The sequence below is a fragment of the Rhipicephalus microplus genome, chromosome X, assembly GCF_043290135.1.
Source record: "Rhipicephalus microplus isolate Deutch F79 chromosome X, USDA_Rmic, whole genome shotgun sequence".
Taxonomy (NCBI): domain Eukaryota; kingdom Metazoa; phylum Arthropoda; class Arachnida; order Ixodida; family Ixodidae; genus Rhipicephalus; species Rhipicephalus microplus.
Window position 1 is genome coordinate 57,929,047 of NC_134710.1, and position 20,803 is coordinate 57,949,849.

General features: G+C 47.9%; 1 protein-coding gene and 5 long non-coding RNA genes across 15 annotated transcripts in view; 5 read left to right on the plus strand and 1 right to left on the minus strand.

Annotated features, from left to right (window-relative positions):
* The window catches only part of LOC142775397 (uncharacterized), a 123,174-nt gene that overhangs the window by 44,609 nt on the left and 57,762 nt on the right, over positions 1-20,803 (minus strand). The gene's annotated exons all lie outside the window — the stretch shown is intronic.
* LOC142776854 (uncharacterized) lies at positions 81-1,834 on the plus strand. The gene is made up of 5 exons (XR_012887848.1): positions 81-398; positions 637-716; positions 956-1,035; positions 1,275-1,354; positions 1,594-1,834. It is a non-coding gene; the product is annotated as an uncharacterized LOC142776854 (long non-coding RNA).
* Positions 2,004-4,270, plus strand: LOC142776855 (uncharacterized). Of its 2 annotated transcripts, none has more exons than XR_012887849.1 (3): positions 2,004-2,310; positions 2,550-2,648; positions 2,869-4,270. It is a non-coding gene; the product is annotated as an uncharacterized LOC142776855 (long non-coding RNA). The 2 variants fall into 2 exon arrangements; XR_012887850.1 differs by lacking the exon at positions 2,004-2,310 and having other exon boundaries at positions 2,501-2,648; positions 2,869-2,948; positions 3,188-4,270.
* LOC142775392 (uncharacterized) lies at positions 5,663-11,936 on the plus strand. 5 transcript variants are annotated; one of them, XR_012886748.1, is made up of 12 exons: positions 5,663-6,137; positions 6,377-7,094; positions 7,334-7,413; positions 7,652-7,731; positions 7,971-8,069; positions 8,290-8,369; positions 8,609-9,325; positions 9,565-9,644; positions 9,884-10,920; positions 11,160-11,239; positions 11,478-11,557; positions 11,797-11,936. It is a non-coding gene; the product is annotated as an uncharacterized LOC142775392 (long non-coding RNA). The 5 variants fall into 5 exon arrangements; XR_012886747.1 differs by having other exon boundaries at positions 5,663-5,818; positions 6,058-6,137; positions 8,290-9,325; XR_012886750.1 differs by having other exon boundaries at positions 6,377-7,113; positions 8,290-9,325.
* On the plus strand, positions 13,320-16,576 carry LOC142775393 (uncharacterized). 5 transcript variants are annotated; one of them, XR_012886754.1, is made up of 7 exons: positions 13,320-13,471; positions 14,030-14,109; positions 14,349-14,428; positions 14,987-15,066; positions 15,304-15,383; positions 15,623-15,721; positions 15,942-16,576. It is a non-coding gene; the product is annotated as an uncharacterized LOC142775393 (long non-coding RNA). The 5 variants fall into 5 exon arrangements; XR_012886753.1 differs by lacking the exon at positions 13,320-13,471 and having other exon boundaries at positions 13,778-14,109; XR_012886752.1 differs by lacking the exons at positions 13,320-13,471; positions 14,030-14,109; positions 14,349-14,428 and adding an exon at positions 14,435-14,747 and having other exon boundaries at positions 15,942-16,021; positions 16,261-16,576.
* On the plus strand, positions 17,161-20,395 carry LOC142776856 (uncharacterized). Its single transcript, XR_012887851.1, has 3 exons — positions 17,161-17,296; positions 18,173-18,271; positions 18,492-20,395. It is a non-coding gene; the product is annotated as an uncharacterized LOC142776856 (long non-coding RNA).

Genomic DNA, 20,803 nt, shown 5'->3' on the forward strand with positions numbered 1-20,803 from the left:
AAACCTTAGATGAGAGCAATACTTGGCTGCCTTGGATCCCCTGATGACGAAGCACTGCGGATCCGGCCACTGTCTTTCGGTATGCAAGTTCCTCTTGGGTAAGCTTTGAAAATTCGCGATAGAGAGCTCTGGCAGCAGCACTCGGATGTCAATTTATTGAACGATTTTATTGGCATTCCGGGCACATCGTAAGGTGCTATCGATGCACTGAGTAGTACGGGAGACGCCAAATTACCGCAGGGCGAGAACAGTGGTACGAATTTTGTGCAGCTCTTTCGGGGCCACTGATGGGACGGTTTGTTTATTCGTTTCTTCTAGAAAACCTTAGATGAGGCCAATACTTGGCTGCCTTGGATCCCCTGATGACGAAGCACTGCGGATCCGGCCACTGTCTTTCGGTATGCAAGTTCCTTTTGGGTAAGCTTTGGAAATTCGCGATAGAGAGCTCTGGCAGCAGCACTCGGATGTCAATTTATTGAACGATTTTATTGGTATTCCGGGCATATCTTAAAGAGCTATCGATGCACTGAGTAGTACCGGATACGCCAAATTACCGCAGGGCGAGAACAGTGGTACGAGTTTTGTGCAGCTCTTTCGGGCCACTGATGGAACGGTTTGTTTATTCGTTTCTTCTAGGAAGCCTTAGATGAGAGCAATACTTGGCTGCCTTGGATCCCCTGATGACGAAGCACTGTGGATCCGGCCACTGTCTTTCGGTATGCAAGTTCCTCCTGGGTAAGCTTTGGAAATTCGCGATAGAGAGCTCTGGCAGCAGCACTCGGATGTCAATTTACTGAACGATTTTATTGGCATTCCGGGCATATCTTAAGGTGCTATCGATGCACTGAGTAGTACGGGAGACGCCAAAATACCGCAGGGCGAGAACAGTGGTACGAATTCTGTGCAGCTCTTTCGGGGCCACTGATGGAACGGTTTGTTTTTTCGTTTCTTCTAGAAAACCTTAGATGAGAGCAATACTTGGCTGCCTTGGATCCCCTGATGACGAAGCACTGCGGATCCGGCTACTGTCTTTCGGTATGCAAGTTCCTCTTGGGTAAGCATTGGAAATTCGCGATAGAGAGCTCTGGCAGCAGCACTCGGATGTCAATTTATTGAACGATTTTATTGGCATTCCGGGCATATCCTAAGGTGCTATCGATGCACTGAGTAGTACGGGAGACACCAAATTACCGCAGGGCGAGAACAGTGGTACGAATTTTGTGCAGCTCTTTCGGGGCCACTGATGGAACGGTTTGTTTATTCGTTTCTTCTAGAAAACCTTAGATGAGAGCAATAATTGGCTACCTTGGATCCCCTGATGACGAAGCACTGCGGATCCGGCCACAGTCTTTCGGTATGCAAGTTCCTCTTGGGTAAGCTTTGGAAATTCGCGATAGAGAGCTCTGGCAGCAGCACTCGGATGTCAATTTACTGAACGATTTTATTGGCATTCCGGGCATATCTTAAGGTGCTATCGATGCACTGAGTAGTACGGGAGACGCCAAATTACCGCAAGGCGAGAACAGTGGTACGAATTCTGTGCAGCTCTTTCGGGGCCACTGATGGAACGGTTTGTTTATTCGTTTCTTCTAGAAAAGCTTAGATGAGAACAATACTTGGCTGCCTTGGATCCCCTGATGACGAAGCACTGCGGATCCGGCCACTGTCTTTCGGTATGCAAGTTCCTTTTGGGTAAGCTTTGGAAATTCGCGATAGAGAGCTCTGGCAGCAGCACTCGGATGTCAAGTTATTGAACGATTTTATTGGCATTCCGGGCATATCTTAAGGTGCTATCGATGCACTGAGTAGTACGGGAGACGCCAAATTACCGCAGGGCGAGAACAGTGGTACGAATTCTGTGCAGCTCTTTCGGGGCCACTGATGGAACGGTTTGTTTATTCGTTTCTTCTAGAAAACCTTAGATGAGAGCAATACTTGGCTGCCTTGGATCCCCTGATGACGAAGCACTGCGGATCCGGCCACTGTCTTTCGGTATGCAAGTTCCTCTTGGGTAAGCTTTGGAAATTCGCGATAGAGAGCTCTGGCAGCAGCACTCGGATGTCAATTTACTGAACGATTTTATTGGCATTCCGGGCATATCTTAAGGGGCTATCGATGCACTGAGTAGTACGGGAGACACCAAATTACCGCAGGGCGAGAACAGTGGTACGAATTTTGTGCAGCTCTTTCGGGCCACTGATGGAACGGTTTGTTTATTCGTTTCTTCTAGAAAACCTTAGATGAGAGCAATACTTGGCTGCCTTGGATCCCCTGATGACGAAGCACTGCGTATACGGCCACTGTCTTTCGGTATGCAAGTTCCTCTTGGGTAAGCTTTGGAAATTCGCGATAGAGAGCTCTGGCAGCAGCACTCGGATGTCAATTTATTGAACGATTTTATTGGCATTCCGGGCATATCTTAAGGTGCTATCGATGCACTGAGTAGTACGGGAGACACCAAATTACCGCAGGGCGAGAACAGTGGTACGAATTTTGTGCAGCTCTTTCGGGGCCACTGATGGAACGGTTTGTTTATTCGTTTCTTCTAGAAAACCTTAGATGATAGCAATACTTGGCTGCCTTGGATCCCCTGATGACGAAGCACTGCGGATCCCGCCACTGTCTTTCGGTGTGCAAGTTCCTCTTGGGTAAGCTTTGGAAATTCGCGATAGAGAGCTCTGGCAGCAGCACTCGGATGTCAATTTACTGAACGATTTTATTGGCATTCCGGGCATATCTTAAGGTGCTATCGATGCACTGAGTAGTACGGGAGACGCCAAATTACCGCAGGGCGAGAACAGTGGTACGAATTCTGTGCAGCTCTTTCGGGGCCACTGATGTAACGGTTTGTTTATTCGTTTCTTCTAGAAAACCTTAGATGAGAGGAAAACTTGGCTGCCTTGGATCCCCTGATGACGAAGCACTGCGGATCCGGCCACTGTCTTTCGGTATGCAAGTTCCTTTTGGGTAAGCTTTAAAAATTCGCGATAGAGAGCTCTGGCAGCAGCACTCGGATGTCAATTTATTGAACGATTTTATTGGCATTCCGGGCGTATCTTAAGGTGCTATCGATGCACTGAGTAGTATGGGAGACACCAATTTACCGCAGGGCGAGAACAGTGGTACGAATTTTGTGCAGCTCTTTCGGGGCCACTGATGGAATGGTTTGTTTATTCGTTTCTTCTAGAACACCTTAGATGAGGCCAATACTTGGCTGCCTTGGATCCCCTGATGACGAAGCACTGCGGATCCGGCCACTGTCTTTCGGTATGCAAATTCCTTTTGGGTAAGCTTTGGAAATTCGCGATAGAGAGCTCTGGCAGCAGCACTCGGATGTCAATTTATTGAACGATTTTATTGGCATTCCGGGCATATTTTAAGGTGCTATCGATGCACTGAGTAGTACGGGATACGCCAAATTACCGCAGGGCGAGAACAGTGGTACGAATTCTGTGCAGCTCTTTCGGGGCCACTGATGGAACGGTTTGTTTATTCGTTTCTTCTAGAAAACCTTAGATGAGAGCAATACTTGGCTGCCTTGGATCCCCTGATGACGAAGCACTGCGGATCCGGCCACTGTCTTTCGGTATGCAAGTTCCTCTTGGGTAAGCTTTGGAAATTCGCGATAGAGAGCTCTGGCAGCAGCACTTGGATGTCAATTTATTGAACGATTTTATTGGCATTCCGGGCATATCTTAAGGTGCTATCGATGCATTGAGTAGTACGGGAGACACCAAATTACCGCAGGGCGAGAACAGTGGTACGAATTTTGTGCAGCTCTTTCGGGGCCACTGATGGAAAGGTTTGTTTATTCGTTTCTTCTAGAACACCTCAGATGAGGCCAATACTTGGCTGCCTTGGATCCACTGATGACGAAGCACTGCGGATCCGGCCACTGTCTTTCGGTATGCAAGTTCCTTTTGGGTAAGCTTTAAAAATTCGCGATAGAGAGCTCTGGCAGCAGCACTCGGATGTCAATTTATTGAACGATTTTATTGGCATTCCGGGCATATCTTAAGGTGCTATCGATGCACTGAGTAGTACGGGAGACACCAAATTACCGCAGGGAGAGAACAGTGGTACGAATTTTGTGCAGCTCTTTCGGGGCCACTGATGGAACGGTTTGTTTATTCGTTGCTTCTAGAAATCCTTAGATGAGAGCAATACTTGGCTGCCTTGGATCCCCTGATGACGAAGCACTGCGGATCCGGCCACTGTCTTTCGGTATGCAAGTTCCTCTTGGGTAAGCTTTGGAAATTCGCGATAGAGAGCTCTGGCAGCAGCACTCGGATGTCAATTTACTGAACGATTTTATTGGCATTCCGGGCATATCTTAAGGTGCTATCGATGCACTGAGTAGTACGGGAGACGCCAAATTACCGCAGGGCGAGAACAGTGGTACGAATTCTGTGCAGCTCTTTCGGGGCCACTGATGGAACGGTTTGTTTATTCGTTTCTTCTAGAAATCCTTAGATGAGAGCAATACTTGGCTGCCTTGGATACCCTGATGACGAAGCACTGCGGATCCGGCCACTGTCTTTCGGTATGCAAATTCCTTTTGGGTAAGCTTTGGAAATTCGCGATAGAGAGCTCTGGCAGCAGCACTCGGATGTCAATTTATTGAACGATTTTATTGGCATTCCGGGCATATTTTAAGGTGCTATCGATGCACTGAGTAGTACGGGAGACGCCAAATTACCGCAGGGCGAGAACAGTGGTACGAATTCTGTGCAGCTCTTTCGGGGCCACTGATGGAACGGTTTGTTTATTCGTTTCTTCTAGAAAACCTTAGATGAGAGCAATACTTGGCTGCCTTGGATCCCCTGATGACGAAGCACTGCGGATCCGGCCACTGTCTTTCGGTATGCAAGTTCCTCTTGGGTAAGCTTTGGAAATTCGCGATAGAGAGCTCTGGCAGCAGCACTTGGATGTCAATTTATTGAACGATTTTATTGGCATTCCGGGCATATCTTAAGGTGCTATCGATGCATTGAGTAGTACGGGAGACACCAAATTACCGCAGGGCGAGAACAGTGGTACGAATTTTGTGCAGCTCTTTCGGGGCCACTGATGGAAAGGTTTGTTTATTCGTTTCTTCTAGAACACCTCAGATGAGGCCAATACTTGGCTGCCTTGGATCCCGTGATGACGAAGCACTGCGGATCCGGCCACTGTCTTTCGGTATGCAAGTTCCTTTTGGGTAAGCTTTGGAAATTCGCGATAGAGAGCTCTGGCAGCAGCACTTGGATGTCAATTTATTGAACGATTTTATTGGTATTCCGGGCATATCTTAAAGAGCTATCGATGCACTGAGTAGTACGGGAGACGCCAAATTACCGCAGGGCGAGAACAGTAGTACGAATTCTGTGCAGCTCTTTCGGGGCCACTGATGGAACGGTTTGTTTATTCGTTTCTTCTAGAAAACCTTAGATGAGAGCAATACTTGGCTGCCTTGGATCCCCTGATGACGAAGCACTGCGGATCCGGCCACTGTCTTTCGGTATGCAAGTTCCTCTTGGGTAAGCTTTGGAAATTCGCGATAGAGAGCTCTGGCAGCAGCACTCGGATGTCAATTTACTGAACGATTTTATTGGCATTCCGGGCATATCTTAAGGTGCTATCGATGCACTGAGTAGTACGGGAGACGCCAAATTACCGCAGGGCGAGAACAGTGGTACGAATTCTGTGCAGCTCTTTCGGGGCCACTGATGGAATGTTTGTTTATTCGTTTCTTCTAGAAATCCTTAGATGAGAGCAATACTTGGCTGCCTTGGATACCCTGATGACGAAGCACTGCGGATCCGGCCACTGTCTTTCGGTATGCAAATTCCTTTTGGGTAAGCTTTGGAAATTCGCGATAGAGAGCTCTGGCAGCAGCACTCGGATGTCAATTTATTGAACGATTTTATTGGCATTCCGGGCATATTTTAAGGTGCTATCGATGCACTGAGTAGTACGGGAGACGCCAAATTACCGCAGGGCGAGAACAGTGGCACGAATTCTGTGCAGCTCTTTCGGGGCCACTGATGGAACGGTTTGTTTATTCGTTTCTTCTAGAAAACCTTAGATGAGAGCAATACTTGGCTGCCTTGGATCCCCTGATGACGAAGCACTGCGGGTCCGGCCACTGTCTTTCGGTATGCAAGTTCCTCTTGGGTAAGCTTTGGAAATTCGCGATAGAGAGCTCTGGCAGCAGCACTTGGATGTCAATTTATTGAACGATTTTATTGGCATTCCGGGCATATCTTAAGGTGCTATCGATGCATTGAGTAGTACGGGAGACACCAAATTACCGCAGGGCGAGAACAGTGGTACGAATTTTGTGCAGCTCTTTCGGGGCCACTGATGGAAAGGTTTGTTTATTCGTTTCTTCTAGAAATCCTTAGAGGAGAGCAATACTTGGCTGCCTTGGATACCCTGATGACGAAGCACTGCGGATCCGGCCACTGTCTTTCGGTATGCAAATTCCTTTTGGGTAAGCTTTGGAAATTCGCGATAGAGAGCTCTGGCAGCAGCACTCGGATGTCAATTTATTGAACGATTTTATTGGCATTCCGGGCATATTTTAAGGTGCTATCGATGCACTGAGTAGTACGGGATACGCCAAATTACCGCAGGGCGAGAACAGTGGTACGAATTCTGTGCAGCTCTTTCGGGGCCACTGATGGAACGGTTTGTTTATTCGTTTCTTCTAGAAAACCTTAGATGAGAGCAATACTTGGCTGCCTTGGATCCCCTGATGACGAAGCACTGCGGATCCGGCCACTGTCTTTCGGTATGCAAGTTCCTCTTGGGTAAGCTTTGGAAATTCGCGATAGAGAGCTCTGGCAGCAGCACTCGGATGTCAATTTATTGAACGATTTTATTGGCATTCCGGGCACATCGTAAGGTGCTATCGATGCACTGAGTAGTACGGGAGACACCAAATTACGGCAGGGCGAGAACAGTGGTACGAATTCTGTGCAGCTCTTTCGGGGCCACTGATGGAACGGTTTGTTTATTCGTTTCTTCTAGAAAACCTTAGATGAGAGCAATACTTGGCTGCCTTGGATCCCCTGATGACGAAGCACTGCGTATCCGGCCACTGTCTTTCGGTATGCAAGTTCCTCTTGGGTAAGCTTTGGAAATTCGCGATAGAGAGCTCTGGCAGCAGCACTCGGATGTCAATTTATTGAACGATTTTATTGGCATTCCGGGCACATCGTAAGGTGCTATCGATGCACTGAGTAGTACGGGTGACACCAAATTACCGCAGGGCGAGAACAGTGGTACGAATTTTGTGCAGCTCTTTCGGGGCCACTGATGGAACGGTTTGTTTATTCGTTTCTTCTAGAAAACCTTAGATGAGAGCAATACTTGGCTGCCTTGGATCCCCTGATGATGAAGCACTGCGGATCCGGCCACTGTCTTTCGGTATGCAAGTTCCTCTTGGGTAAGCTTTGGAAATTCGCGATAGAGAGCTCTGGCAGCAGCACTCGGATGTCAATTTACTCAACGATTTTATTGGCATTCCGGGCATATCTTAAGGGGCTATCGATGCACTGAGTAGTACGGGAGACACCAAATTACCGCAGGGCGAGAACAGTGGTACGAATTTTGTGCAGCTCTTTCGGGCCACTGATGGAACGGTTTGTTTATTCGTTTCTTCTAGAAAACCTTAGATGAGAGCAATACTTGGCTGCCTTGGATCCCCTGATGACGAAGCACTGCGTATCCGGCCACTGTCTTTCGGTATGCAAGTTCCTCTTGGGTAAGCTTTGGAAATTCGCGATAGAGAGCTCTGGCAGCAGCACTCGGATGTCAATTTATTGAACGATTTTATTGGCATTCCGGGCATATCTTAAGGTGCTATCGATGCACTGAGTAGTACGGGAGACACCAAATTACCGCAGGGCGAGAACAGTGGTACGAATTTTGTGCAGCTCTTTCGGGGCCACTGATGGAACGGTTTGTTTATTCGTTTCTTCTAGAAAACCTTAGATGATAGCAATACTTGGCTGCCTTGGATCCCCTGATGACGAAGCACTGCGGATCCCGCCACTGTCTTTCGGTGTGCAAGTTCCTCTTGGGTAAGCTTTGGAAATTCGCGATAGAGAGCTCTGGCAGCAGCACTCGGATGTCAATTTACTGAACGATTTTATTGGCATTCCGGGCATATCTTAAGGTGCTATCGATGCACTGAGTAGTACGGGAGACGCCAAATTACCGCAGGGCGAGAACAGTGGTACGAATTCTGTGCAGCTCTTTCGGGGCCACTGATGTAACGGTTTGTTTATTCGTTTCTTCTAGAAAACCTTAGATGAGAGGAAAACTTGGCTGCCTTGGATCCCCTGATGACGAAGCACTGCGGATCCGGCCACTGTCTTTCGGTATGCAAGTTCCTTTTGGGTAAGCTTTAAAAATTCGCGATAGAGAGCTCTGGCAGCAGCACTCGGATGTCAATTTATTGAACGATTTTATTGGCATTCCGGGCGTATCTTAAGGTGCTATCGATGCACTGAGTAGTACGGGAGACACCAATTTACCGCAGGGCGAGAACAGTGGTACGAATTTTGTGCAGCTCTTTCGGGGCCACTGATGGAATGGTTTGTTTATTCGTTTCTTCTAGAACACCTTAGATGAGGCCAATACTTGGCTGCCTTGGATCCCCTGATGACGAAGCACTGCGGATCCGGCCACTGTCTTTCGGTATGCAAGTTCCTTTTGGGTAAGCTTTGGAAATTCGCGATAGAGAGCTCTGGCAGCAGCACTCGGATGTCAATTTATTGAACGATTTTATTGGTATTCCGGGCATATCTTAAAGAGCTATCGATGCACTGAGTAGTACGGGATACGCCAAATTACCGCAGGGCGAGAACAGTGGTACGAATTCTGTGCAGCTCTTTCGGGGCCACTGATGGAACGGTTTGTTTATTCGTTTCTTCTAGAAAACCTTAGATGAGAGCAATACTTGGCTGCCTTGGATCCCCTGATGACGAAGCACTGCGGATCCGGCCACTGTCTTTCGGTATGCAAGTTCCTCTTGGGTAAGCTTTGGACATTCGCGATAGAGAGCTCTGGCAGCAGCACTCGGATGTCAATTTACTGAATGATTTTATTGGCATTCCGGGCATATCTTAAGGTGCTATCGATGCACTGAGTAGTACGGGAGACACCAAATTACCGCAGGGCGAGAACAGTGGTACGAATTTTGTGCAGCTCTTTCGGGCCACTGATGGAACGGTTTGTTTATTCGTTTCTTCTAGAAAACCTTACATGAGAGCAATACTTGGCTGCCTTGGATCCCCTGATGACGAAGCACTGCGGATCCGGCCACTGTCTTTCGGTATGCAAGTTCCTCTTGGGTAAGCTTTGGAAATTCGCGATAGAGAGCTCTGGCAGCAGCACTCGGATGTCAATTTATTGAACGATTTTATTGGCATTCCGGGCTTATCTTAAGGTGCTATCGATGCACTGAGTAGTACGGGAGACACCAAATTACCGCAGGGCGAGAACAGTGGTACGAATTTTGTGCAGCTCTTTCGGGGCCACTGATGGAACGGTTTGTTTATTCGTTTCTTCTAGAAAACCTTAGATGAGAGCAATACTTGGCTACCTTGGATCCCCTGATGACGAAGCACTGCGGATCCGGCCACTGTCTTTCGGTATGCAAGTTCCTCTTGGGTAAGCTTTGGAAATTCGCGATAGAGAGCTCTGGCAGCAGCACTCGGATGTCAATTTACTGAACGATTTTATTGGCATTCCGGGCATATCTTAAGGTGCTATCGATGCACTGAGTAGTACGGGAGACGCCAAATTACCGCAGGGCGAGAACAGTGGTACGAATTCTGTGCAGCTCTTTCGGGGCCACTGATGGAACGGTTTGTTTATTCGTTTCTTCTAGAAAACCTTAGATGAGAGCAATACTTGGCTGCCTTGGATCCCCTGATGACGAAGCACTGCGGATCCGGCCAATGTCTTTCGGTATGCAAGTTCCTCTTGGGTAAGCTTTGGAAATTCGCGATAGAGAGCTCTGGCAGCAGCACTCGGATGTCAATATACTGAACGATTTTATTGGCATTCCGGGCATATCTTAAGGTGCTATCGATGCACTGAGTAGTACGGGATACGCCAAATTACCGCAGGGCGAGAACAGTGGTACGAATTTTGTGCAGCTCTTTCGGGGCCACTGATGGAACGGTTTGTTTATTCGTTTCTTCTAGAAAACCTTAGATGAGAGCAATACTTGGCTGCCTTGGATCCCCTGATGACGAAGCACTGCGGATCCGGCCACTGTCTTTCGGTATGCAAATTCCTTTTGGGTAAGCTTTGGAAATTCGCGATAGAGAGCTCTGGCAGCAGCACTCGGATGTCAATTTATTGAACGATTTTATTGGCATTCCGGGCATATTTTAAGGTGCTATCGATGCACTGAGTAGTACGGGATACGCCAAATTACCGCAGGGCGAGAACAGTGGTACGAATTCTGTGCAGCTCTTTCGGGGCCACTGATGGAACGGTTTGTTTATTCGTTTCTTCTAGAAAACCTTAGATGAGAGCAATACTTGGCTGCCTTGGATCCCCTGATGACGAAGCACTGCGGATCCGGCCACTGTCTTTCGGTATGCAAGTTCCTCTTGGGTAAGCTTTGGAAATTCGCGATAGAGAGCTCTGGCAGCAGCACTCGGATGTCAATTTATTGAACGATTTTATTGGCATTCCGGGCACATCGTAAGGTGCTATCGATGCACTGAGTAGTACGGGAGACACCAAATTACCGCAGGGCGAGAACAGTGGTACGAATTCTGTGCAGCTCTTTCGGGGCCACTGATGGAACGGTTTGTTTATTCGTTTCTTCTAGAAAACCTTAGATGAGAGCAATACTTGGCTGCCTTGGATCCCCTGATGACGAAGCACTGCGTATCCGGCCACTGTCTTTCGGTATGCAAGTTCCTCTTGGGTAAGCTTTGGAAATTCGCGATAGAGAGCTCTGGATGCAGCACTCGGATGTCAATTTATTGAACGATTTTATTGGCATTCCGGGCACATCGTAAGGTGCTATCGATGCACTGAGTAGTACGGGAGACACCAAATTACCGCAGGGCGAGAACAGTGGTACGAATTTTGTGCAGCTCTTTCGGGGCCACTGATGGAACGGTTTGTTTATTCGTTTCTTTTAGAAAACCTTAGATGAGAGCAATACTTGGCTGCCTTGGATCCCCTGATGATGAAGCACTGCGGATCCGGCCACTGTCTTTCGGTATGCAAGTTCCTCTTGGGTAAGCTTTGGAAATTCGCGATAGAGAGCTCTGGCAGCAGCACTCGGATGTCAATTTACTGAACGATTTTATTGGCATTCCGGGCATATCTTAAGGTGCTATCGATGCACTGAGTAGTACGGGAGACACCAAATTACCGCAGGGCGAGAACAGTGGTACGAATTTTGTGCAGCTCTTTCGGGCCACTGATGGAACGATTTGTTTATTCGTTTCTTCTAGAAAACCTTAGATGAGAGCAATACTTGGCTGCCTTGGATCCCCTGATGACGAAGCACTGCGTATCCGGCCACTGTCTTTCGGTATGCAAGTTCCTCTTGGGTAAGCTTTGGAAATTCGCGATAGAGAGCTCTGGCAGCAGCACTCGGATGTCAATTTATTGAACGATTTTATTGGCATTCCGGGCATATCTTAAGGTGCTATCGATGCACTGAGTAGTACGGGAGACACCAAGTTACCGCAGGGCGAGAACAGTGGTACGAATTTTGTGCAGCTCTTTCGGGGCCACTGATGGAACGGTTTGTTTATTCGTTTCTTCTAGAAAACCTTAGATGATAGCAATACTTGGCTGCCTTGTATCCCCTGATGACGAAGCACTGCGGATCCCGCCACTGTCTTTCGGTATGCAAGTTCCTCTTGGGTAAGCTTTGGAAATTCGCGATAGAGAGCTCTGGCAGCAGCACTCGGATGTCAATTTACTGAACGATTTTATTGGCATTCCGGGCATATCTTAAGGTGCTATCGATGCACTGAGTAGTACGGGAGACGCCAAATTACCGCAGGGCGAGAACAGTGGTACGAATTCTGTGCAGCTCTTTCGGGGCCACTGATGGAACGGTTTGTTTATTCGTTTCTTCTAGAAAACCTTAGATGAGAGCAATACTTGGCTGCCTTGGATCCCCTGATGACGAAGCACTGCGGATCCGGCCACTGTCTTTCGGTATGCAAGTTCCTTTTGGGTAAGCTTTAAAAATTCGCGATAGAGAGCTCTGGCAGCAGCACTCGGATGTCAATTTATTGAACGATTTTATTGGCATTCCGGGCATATCTTAAGGTGCTATCGATGCACTGAGTAGTACGGGAGACACCAAATTACCGCAGGGAGAAAACAGTGGTACGAATTTTGTGCAGCTCTTTCGGGGCCACTGATGGAACGGTTTGTTTATTCGTTTCTTCTAGAAATCCTTAGATGAGAGCAATACTTGGCTGCCTTGGATCCCCTGATGACGAAGCACTGCGGATCCGGCCACTGTCTTTCGGTATGCAAGTTCCTCTTGGGTAAGCTTTGGAAATTCGCGATAGAGAGCTCTGGCAGCAGCACTCGGATGTCAATTTACTGAACGATTTTATTGGCATTCCGGGCATATCTTAAGGTGCTATCGATGCACTGAGTAGTACGGGAGACGCCAAATTACCGCAGGGCGAGAACAGTGGTACGAATTTTGTGCAGCTCTTTCGGGGCCACTGATGGAAAGGTTTGTTTATTCGTTTCTTCTAGAACACCTCAGATGAGGCCAATACTTGGCTGCCTTGGATCCCCTGATGACGAAGCACTGCGGATCCGGCCACTGTCTTTCGGTATGCAAGTTCCTTTTGGGTAAGCTTTGGAAATTCGCGATAGAGAGCTCTGGCAGCAGCACTCGGATGTCAATTTATTGAACGATTTTATTGGTATTCCGGGCATATCTTAAAGAGCTATCGATGCACTGAGTAGTACGGGAGACGCCAAATTACCGCAGGGCGAGAACAGTGGTACGAATTCTGTGCAGCTCTTTCGGGGCCACTGATGGAACGGTTTGTTTATTCGTTTCTTCTAGAAAACCTTAGATGAGAGCAATACTTGGCTGCCTTGGATCCCCTGATGACGAAGCACTGCGGATCCGGCCACTGTCTTTCGGTATGAAAGTTCCTCTTGGGTAAGCTTTGGAAATTCGCGATAGAGAGCTCTGGCAGCAGCACTCGGATGTCAATTTACTGAACGATTTTATTGGCATTCCGGGCATATCTTAAGGTGCTATCGATGCACTGAGTAGTACGGGAGACGCCAAATTACCGCAGGGCGAGAACAGTGGTACGAATTCTGTGCAGCTCTTTCGGGGCCACTGATGGAACGGTTTGTTTATTCGTTTCTTCTAGAAATCCTTAGATGAGAGCAATACTTGGCTGCCTTGGATACCCTGATGACGAAGCACTGCGGATCCGGCCACTGTCTTTCGGTATGCAAATTCCTTTTGGGTAAGCTTTGGAAATTCGCGATAGAGAGCTCTGGCAGCAGCACTCGGATGTCAATTTATTGAACGATTTTATTGGCATTCCGGGCATATTTTAAGCTGCTATCGATGCACTGAGTAGTACGAGAGACGCCAAATTACCGCAGGGCGAGAACAGTGGTACGAATTCTGTGCAGCTCTTTCGGGGCCACTGATGGAACGGTTTGTTTATTCGTTTCTTCTAGAAAACCTTAGATGAGAGCAATACTTGGCTGCCTTGGATCCCCTGATGACGAAGCACTGCGGATCCGGCCACTGTCTTTCGGTATGCAAGTTCCTCTTGGGTAAGCTTTGGAAATTCGCGATAGAGTGCTCTGGCAGCAGCACTTGGATGTCAATTTATTGAACGATTTTATTGGCATTCCGGGCATATCTTAAGGTGCTATCGATGCATTGAGTAGTACGGGAGACACCAAATTACCGCAGGGCGAGAACAGTGGCACAAATTTTGTGCAGCTCTTTCGGGGCCACTGATGGAAAGGTTTGTTTATTCGTTTCTTCTAGAAATCCTTAGATGAGAGCAATACTTGGCTGCCTTGGATACCCTGATGACGAAGCACTGCGGATCCGGCCACTGTCTTTCGGTATGCAAATTCCTTTTGGGTAAGCTTTGGAAATTCGCGATAGAGAGCTCTGGCAGCAGCACTCGGATGTCAATTTATTGAACGATTTTATTGGCATTCCGGGCATATTTTAAGGTGCTATCGATGCACTGAGTAGTACGGGATACGCCAAATTACCGCAGGGCGAGAACAGTGGTACGAATTCTGTGCAGCTCTTTCGGGGCCACTGATGGAACGGTTTGTTTATTCGTTTCTTCTAGAAAACCTTAGATGAGAGCAATACTTGGCTGCCTTGGATCCCTTGATGACGAAGCACTGCGGATCCGGCCACTGTCTTTCGGTATGCAAGTTCCTCTTGGGTAAGCTTTGGAAATTCGCGATAGAGAGCTCTGGCAGCAGCACTCGGATGTCAATTAATTGAACGATTTTATTGGCATCTCGGGCACATCGTAAGGTGCTATCGATGCACTGAGTAGTACGGGAGACACCAAATTACCGCAGGGCGAGAACAGTGGTACGAATTCTGTGCAGCTCTTTCGGGGCCACTGATGGAACGGTTTGTTTATTCGTTTCTTCGAGAAAACCTTAGATGAGAGCAATACTTGGCTGCCTTGGATCCCCTGATGACGAAGCACTGCGTATCCGGCCACTGTCTTTCGGTATGCAAGTTCCTCTTGGGTAAGCTTTGGAAATTCGCGATAGAGAGCTCTGGCAGCAGCACTCGGATGTCAATTTATTGAACGATTTTATTGGTATTCCGGGCATATCTTAAAGAGCTATCGATGCACTGAGTAGTACGGGATACGCCAAATTACCGCAGGGCGAGAACAGTGGTACGAATTCTGTGCAGCTCTTTCGGGGCCACTGATGGAACGGTTTGTTTATTCGTTTCTTCTAGAAAACCTTAGATGAGAGCAATACTTGGCTGCCTTGGATCCCCTGATGATGAAGCACTGCGGATCCGGCCACTGTCTTTCGGTATGCAAGTTCCTCTTGGGTAAGCTTTGGAAATTCGCGATAGAGAGCTCTGGCAGCAGCACTCGGATGTCAATTTACTGAACGATTTTATTGGCATTCCGGGCATATCTTAAGGTGCTATCGATGCACTGAGTAGTACGGGAGACACCAAATTACCGCAGGGCGAGAACAGTGGTACGAATTTTGTGCAGCTCTTTCGGGCACTGATGGAACGGTTTGTTTATTCGTTTCTTCTAGAAAACCTTAGATGAGAGCAATACTTGGCTGCCTTGGATCCCCTGATGACGAAGCACTGCGTATCCGGCCACTGTCTTTCGGTATGCAAGTTCCTCTTGGGTAAGCTTTGGAAATTCGCGATAGAGAGCTCTGGCAGCAGCACTCGGATGTCAATTTATTGAACGATTTTATTGGCATTCCGGGCATATCTTAAGGTGCTATCGATGACATGAGTAGTACGGGAGACACCAAATTACCGCAGGGCGAGAACAGTGGTACGAATTTTGTGCAGCTCTTTCGGGGCCACTGATGGAACGGTTTGTTTATTCGTTTCTTCTAGAAAACCTTAGATGATAGCAATACTTGGCTGCCTTGGATCCCCTGATGACGAAGCACTGCGGATCCCGCCACTGTCTTTAGGTGTGCAAGTTCCTCTTGGGTAAGCTTTGGAAATTCGCGATAGAGAGCTCTGGCAGCAGCACTCGGATGTCAATTTACTGAACGATTTTATTGGCATTCCGGGCATATCTTAAGGTGCTATCGATGCACTGAGTAGTACGGGAGACGCCAAATCACCGCAGGGCGAGAACAGTGGTACGAATTCTGTGCAGCTCTTTCGGGGCCACTGATGTAACGGTTTGTTTATTCGTTTCTTCTAGAAAACCTTAGATGAGAGCAAAACTTGGCTGCCTTGGATCCCCTGATGACGAAGCACTGCGGATCCGGCCACTGTCTTTCGGTATGCAAGTTCCTTTTGGGTAAGCTTTAAAAATTCGCGATAGAGAGCTCTGGCAGCAGCACTCGGATGTCAATTTATTGAACGATTTTATTGGCATTCCGGGCGTATCTTAAGGTGCTATCGATGCACTGAGTAGTACGGGAGACACCAATTTACCGCAGGGCGAGAACAGTGGTACGAATTTTGTGCAGCTCTTTCGGGGCCACTGATGGAATGGTTTGTTTATTCGTTTCTTCTAGAACACCTTAGATGAGGCCAATACTTGGCTGCCTTGGATCCCCTGATGACGAAGCACTGCGGATCCGGCCACTGTCTTTCGGTATGCAAGTTCCTTTTGGGTAAGCTTTGGAAATTCGCGATAGAGAGCTCTGGCAGCAGCACTCGGATGTCAATTTATTGAACGATTTTATTGGTATTCCGGGCATATCTTAAAGAGCTATCGATGCACTGAGTAGTACGGGATACGCCAAATTACCGGAGGGCGAGAACAGTGGTACGAATTCTGTGCAGCTCTTTCGGGGCCACTGATGGAACGGTTTGTTTATTCGTTTCTTCTAGAAAACCTTAGATGAGAGCAATACTTGGCTGCCTTGGATCCCCTGATGACGAAGCACTGCGGATCCGGCCACTGTCTTTCGGTATGCAAGTTCCTCTTGGGTAAGCTTTGGAAATTCGCGATAGAGAGCTCTGGCAGCAGCACTCGGATGTCAATTTACTGAACGATTTTATTGGCATTCCGGGCATATCTTAAGGTGCTATCGATGCACTGAGTAGTACGGGAGACACCAAATTACCGCAGGGCGAGAACAGTGGTACGAATTTTGTGCAGCTCTTTCGGGCCACTGATGGAACGGTTTGTTTATTCGTTTCTTCTAGAAAACCTTAGATGAGAGCAATACTTGGCTGCCTTGGATCCCCTGATGACGAAGCACTGCGGATCCGGCCACTGTCTTTCGGTATGCAAGTTCCTCTTGGGTAAGCTTTGGAAATTCGCGATAGAGAGCTCTGGCAGCAGCACTCGGATGTCAATTTATTGAACGATTTTATTGGCATTCCGGGCATATCTTAAGGTGCTATCGATGCACTGAGTAGTACGGGAGACACCAAATTACCGCAGGGCGAGAACAGTGGTACGAATTTTGTGCAGCTCTTTCGGGGCCACTGATGGAACGGTTTGTTTATTCGTTTCTTCTAGAAAACCTTAGATGAGAGCAATACTTGGCTACCTTGGATCCCCTGATGACGAAGCACTGCGGATCCGGCCACTGTCTTTCGGTATGCAAGTTCCTCTTGGGTAAGCTTTGGAAATTCGCGATAGAGAGCTCTGGCAGCAGCACTCGGATGTCAATTTACTGAACGATTTTATTGGCATTCCGGGCATATCTTAAGGTGCTATCGATGCACTGAGTAGTACGGGAGACGCCAAATTACCGCAGGGCGAGAACAGTGGTACGAATTCTGTGCAGCTCTTTCGGGGCCACTGATGGAACGGTTTGTTTATTCGTTTCTTCTAGAAAACCTTAGATGAGAGCAATACTTGGCTGCCTTGGATCCCCTGATGACGAAGCACTGCGGATCCGGCCACTGTCTTTCGGTATGCAAGTTCCTCTTGGGTAAGCTTTGGAAATTCGCGATAGAGAGCTCTGGCAGCAGCACTCGGATGTCAATATACTGAACGATTTTATTGGCATTCCGGGCATATCTTAAGGTGCTATCGATGCACTGAGTAGTACGGGAGACACCAAATTACCGCAGGGCGAGAACAGTGGTACGAATTTTGTGCAGCTCTTTCGGGCCACTGATGGAACGGTTTGTTTATTCGTTTCTTCTAGAAAACCTTAGATGAGAGCAATACTTGGCTGCCTTGGATCCCCTGATGACGAAGCACTGCGGATCCGGCCACTGTCTTTCGGTATGCAAGTTCCTCTTGGGTAAGCTTTGGAAATTCGCGATAGAGAGCTCTGGCAGCAGCACTCGGATGTCAATTTATTGAACGAATTTATTGGCATTCCGGGCATATCTTAAGGTGCTATCGATGCACTGAGTAGTACGGGAGACACCAAATTACCGCAGGGCGAGAACAGTGGTACGAATTTTGTGCAGCTCTTTCGGGGCCACTGATGGAACGGTTTGTTTATTCGTTTCTTCTAGAAAACCTTAGATGAGAGCAATACTTGGCTACCTTGGATCCCCTGATGACGAAGCACTGCGGATCCGGCCACTGTCTTTCGGTGTGCAAGTTCCTCTTGGGTAAGCTTTGGAAATTCGCGATAGAGAGCTCTGGCAGCAGCACTCGGATGTCAATTTACTGAACGATTTTATTGGCATTCCTGGCATATCTTAAGGTGCTATCGATGCACTGAGTAGTACGGGAGACGCCAAATTACCGCAGGGCGAGAACAGTGGTACGAATTCTGTGCAGCTCTTTCGGGGCCACTGATGCAACGGTTTGTTTATTCGTTTCTTCTAGAAAACCTTAGATGAGAGCAAAACTTGGCTGCCTTGGATCCCCTGATGACGAAGCACTGCGGATCCGGCCACTGTCTTTCGGTATGCAAGTTCCTTTTGGGTAAGCTTTAAAAATTCGCGATAGAGAGCTCTGGCAGCAGCACTCGGATGTCAATTTATTGAACGATTTTATTGGCATTCCGGGCATATCTTAAGGTGCTATCGATGCACTGAGTAGTACGGGAGACACCAATTTACCGCAGGGCGAGAACAGTGGTACGAATTTTGTGCAGGTCTTTCGGGGCCACTGATGGAACGGATTGTTTATTCGTTTCTTCTAGAAATCCTTAGATGAGAGCAATACTTGGCTGCCTTGGATCCCCTGATGACGAAGCACTGCGGATCCGGCCACTGTCTTTCGGTATGCAAGTTCCTCTTGGGTAAGTTTTGGAACTTTGCGATAGAGAGCTCTGGCAGCAGCACTCGGATGTCAATTTACTGAACGATTTTATTGGCATTCCGGGCATATCTTAAGGTGCTATCGATGCACTGAGTAGTACGGGAGACACCAAATTACCGCAGGGCGAGAACAGTGGTACGAATTTTGTGCAGCTCTTTCGGGGCCACTGATGGAACGGTTTGTTTATTCGTTTCTTCTAGAAAACCTTACATGAGAGCAATACTTGGCTGCCTTGGATCCCCTGATGACGAAGCACTGCGGATCCGGCCACTGTCTTTCGGTATGCAAGTTCCTCTTGGGTAAGCTTTGGAAATTCGCGATAGAGAGCTCTGGCAGCAGCACTCGGATGTCAATTTACTGAACGATTTTATTGGCATTCCGGGCATATCTTAAGGTGCTATCGATGCACTGAGTAGTACGGGAGACACCAAATTACCGCAGGGCGAGAACAGTGGTACGAATTTTGTGCAGCTCTTTCGGGCCACTGATGGAACGGTTTGTTTATTCGTTTCTTCTAGGAAACCTTAGATGAGAGCAATACTTGGCTGCCTTGGATCCCCTGATGACGAAGCACTGCGGATCCGGCCACTGTCTTTCGGTATGCAAGTTCCTCTTGGGTAAGCTTTGGAAATTCGCGATAGAGAGCTCTGGCAGCAGCACTCGGATGTCAATTTACTGAACGATTTTATTGGCAGTCCGGGCATATCTTAAGGTGCTATCGATGCACTGAGTAGTACGGGAGACACCAAATTACCGCAGGGCGAGAACAGTGGTACGAATTCTGTGCAGCTCTTTCGGGGCCACTGATGGAACGGTTTGTTTATTCGTTTCTTCTAGAAAACCTTAGATGAGAGCAATACTTGGCTGCCTTGGATCCCCTGATGACGAAGCACTGCGGATCCGGCCACTGTCTTTCGGTGTGCAAGTTCCTCTTGGGTAAGCTTTGGAAATTCGCGATAGAGAGCTCTGGCAGCAGCACTCAGATGTCAATTTACTGAACGATTTTATTGGCATTCCGGGCATATCTTAAGGTGCTATCGATGCACTGAGTAGTATGGGAGACGCCAACTTACCGCAGGGCGAGAACAGTGGTACGAATTTTGTGCAGCTCTTTCGGGGCCACTGATGGAATGATTTGTTTATTCGTTTCTTCTAGAACACCTTAGATGAGGCCAATACTTGGCTGCCTTGGATCCCCTGATGACGAAGCACTGCGGATCCGGCCACTGTCTTTCGGTATGCAAGTTCCTTTTGGGTAAGCTTTGGAAATTCGCGATAGAGAGCTCTGGCAGCAGCACTCGGATGTCAATTTATTGAACGATTTTATTGGTATTCCGGGCATATCTTAAAGAGCTATCGATGCACTGAGTAGTACGGGATACGCCAAATTACCGCAGGGCGAGAACAGTGGTACGAATTCTGTGCAGCTCTTTCGGGGCCACTGATGGAACGGTTTGTTTATTCGTTTCTTCTAGAAAACCTTAGATGAGAGCAATACTTGGCTGCCTTGGATCCCCTGATGACGAAGCACTGCGGATCCGGCCACTGTCTTTCGGTATGCAAGTTCCTCTTGGGTAAGCTTTGGAAATTCGCGATAGAGAGCTCTGGCAGCAGCACTCGGATGTCAATTTACTGAACAATTTTATTGGCATTCCGGGCATATCTTAAGGTGCTATCGATGCACTGAGTAGTACGGGAGACACCAAATTACCGCAGGGCGAGAACAGTGGTACGAATTTTGTGCAGCTCTTTCGGGCCACTGATGGAACGGTTTGTTTATTCGTTTCTTCTAGAAAACTTTAGATGAGAGCAATACTTGGCTGCCTTGGATCCCCTGATGACGAAGCACTGCGGATCCGGCCACTGTCTTTCGG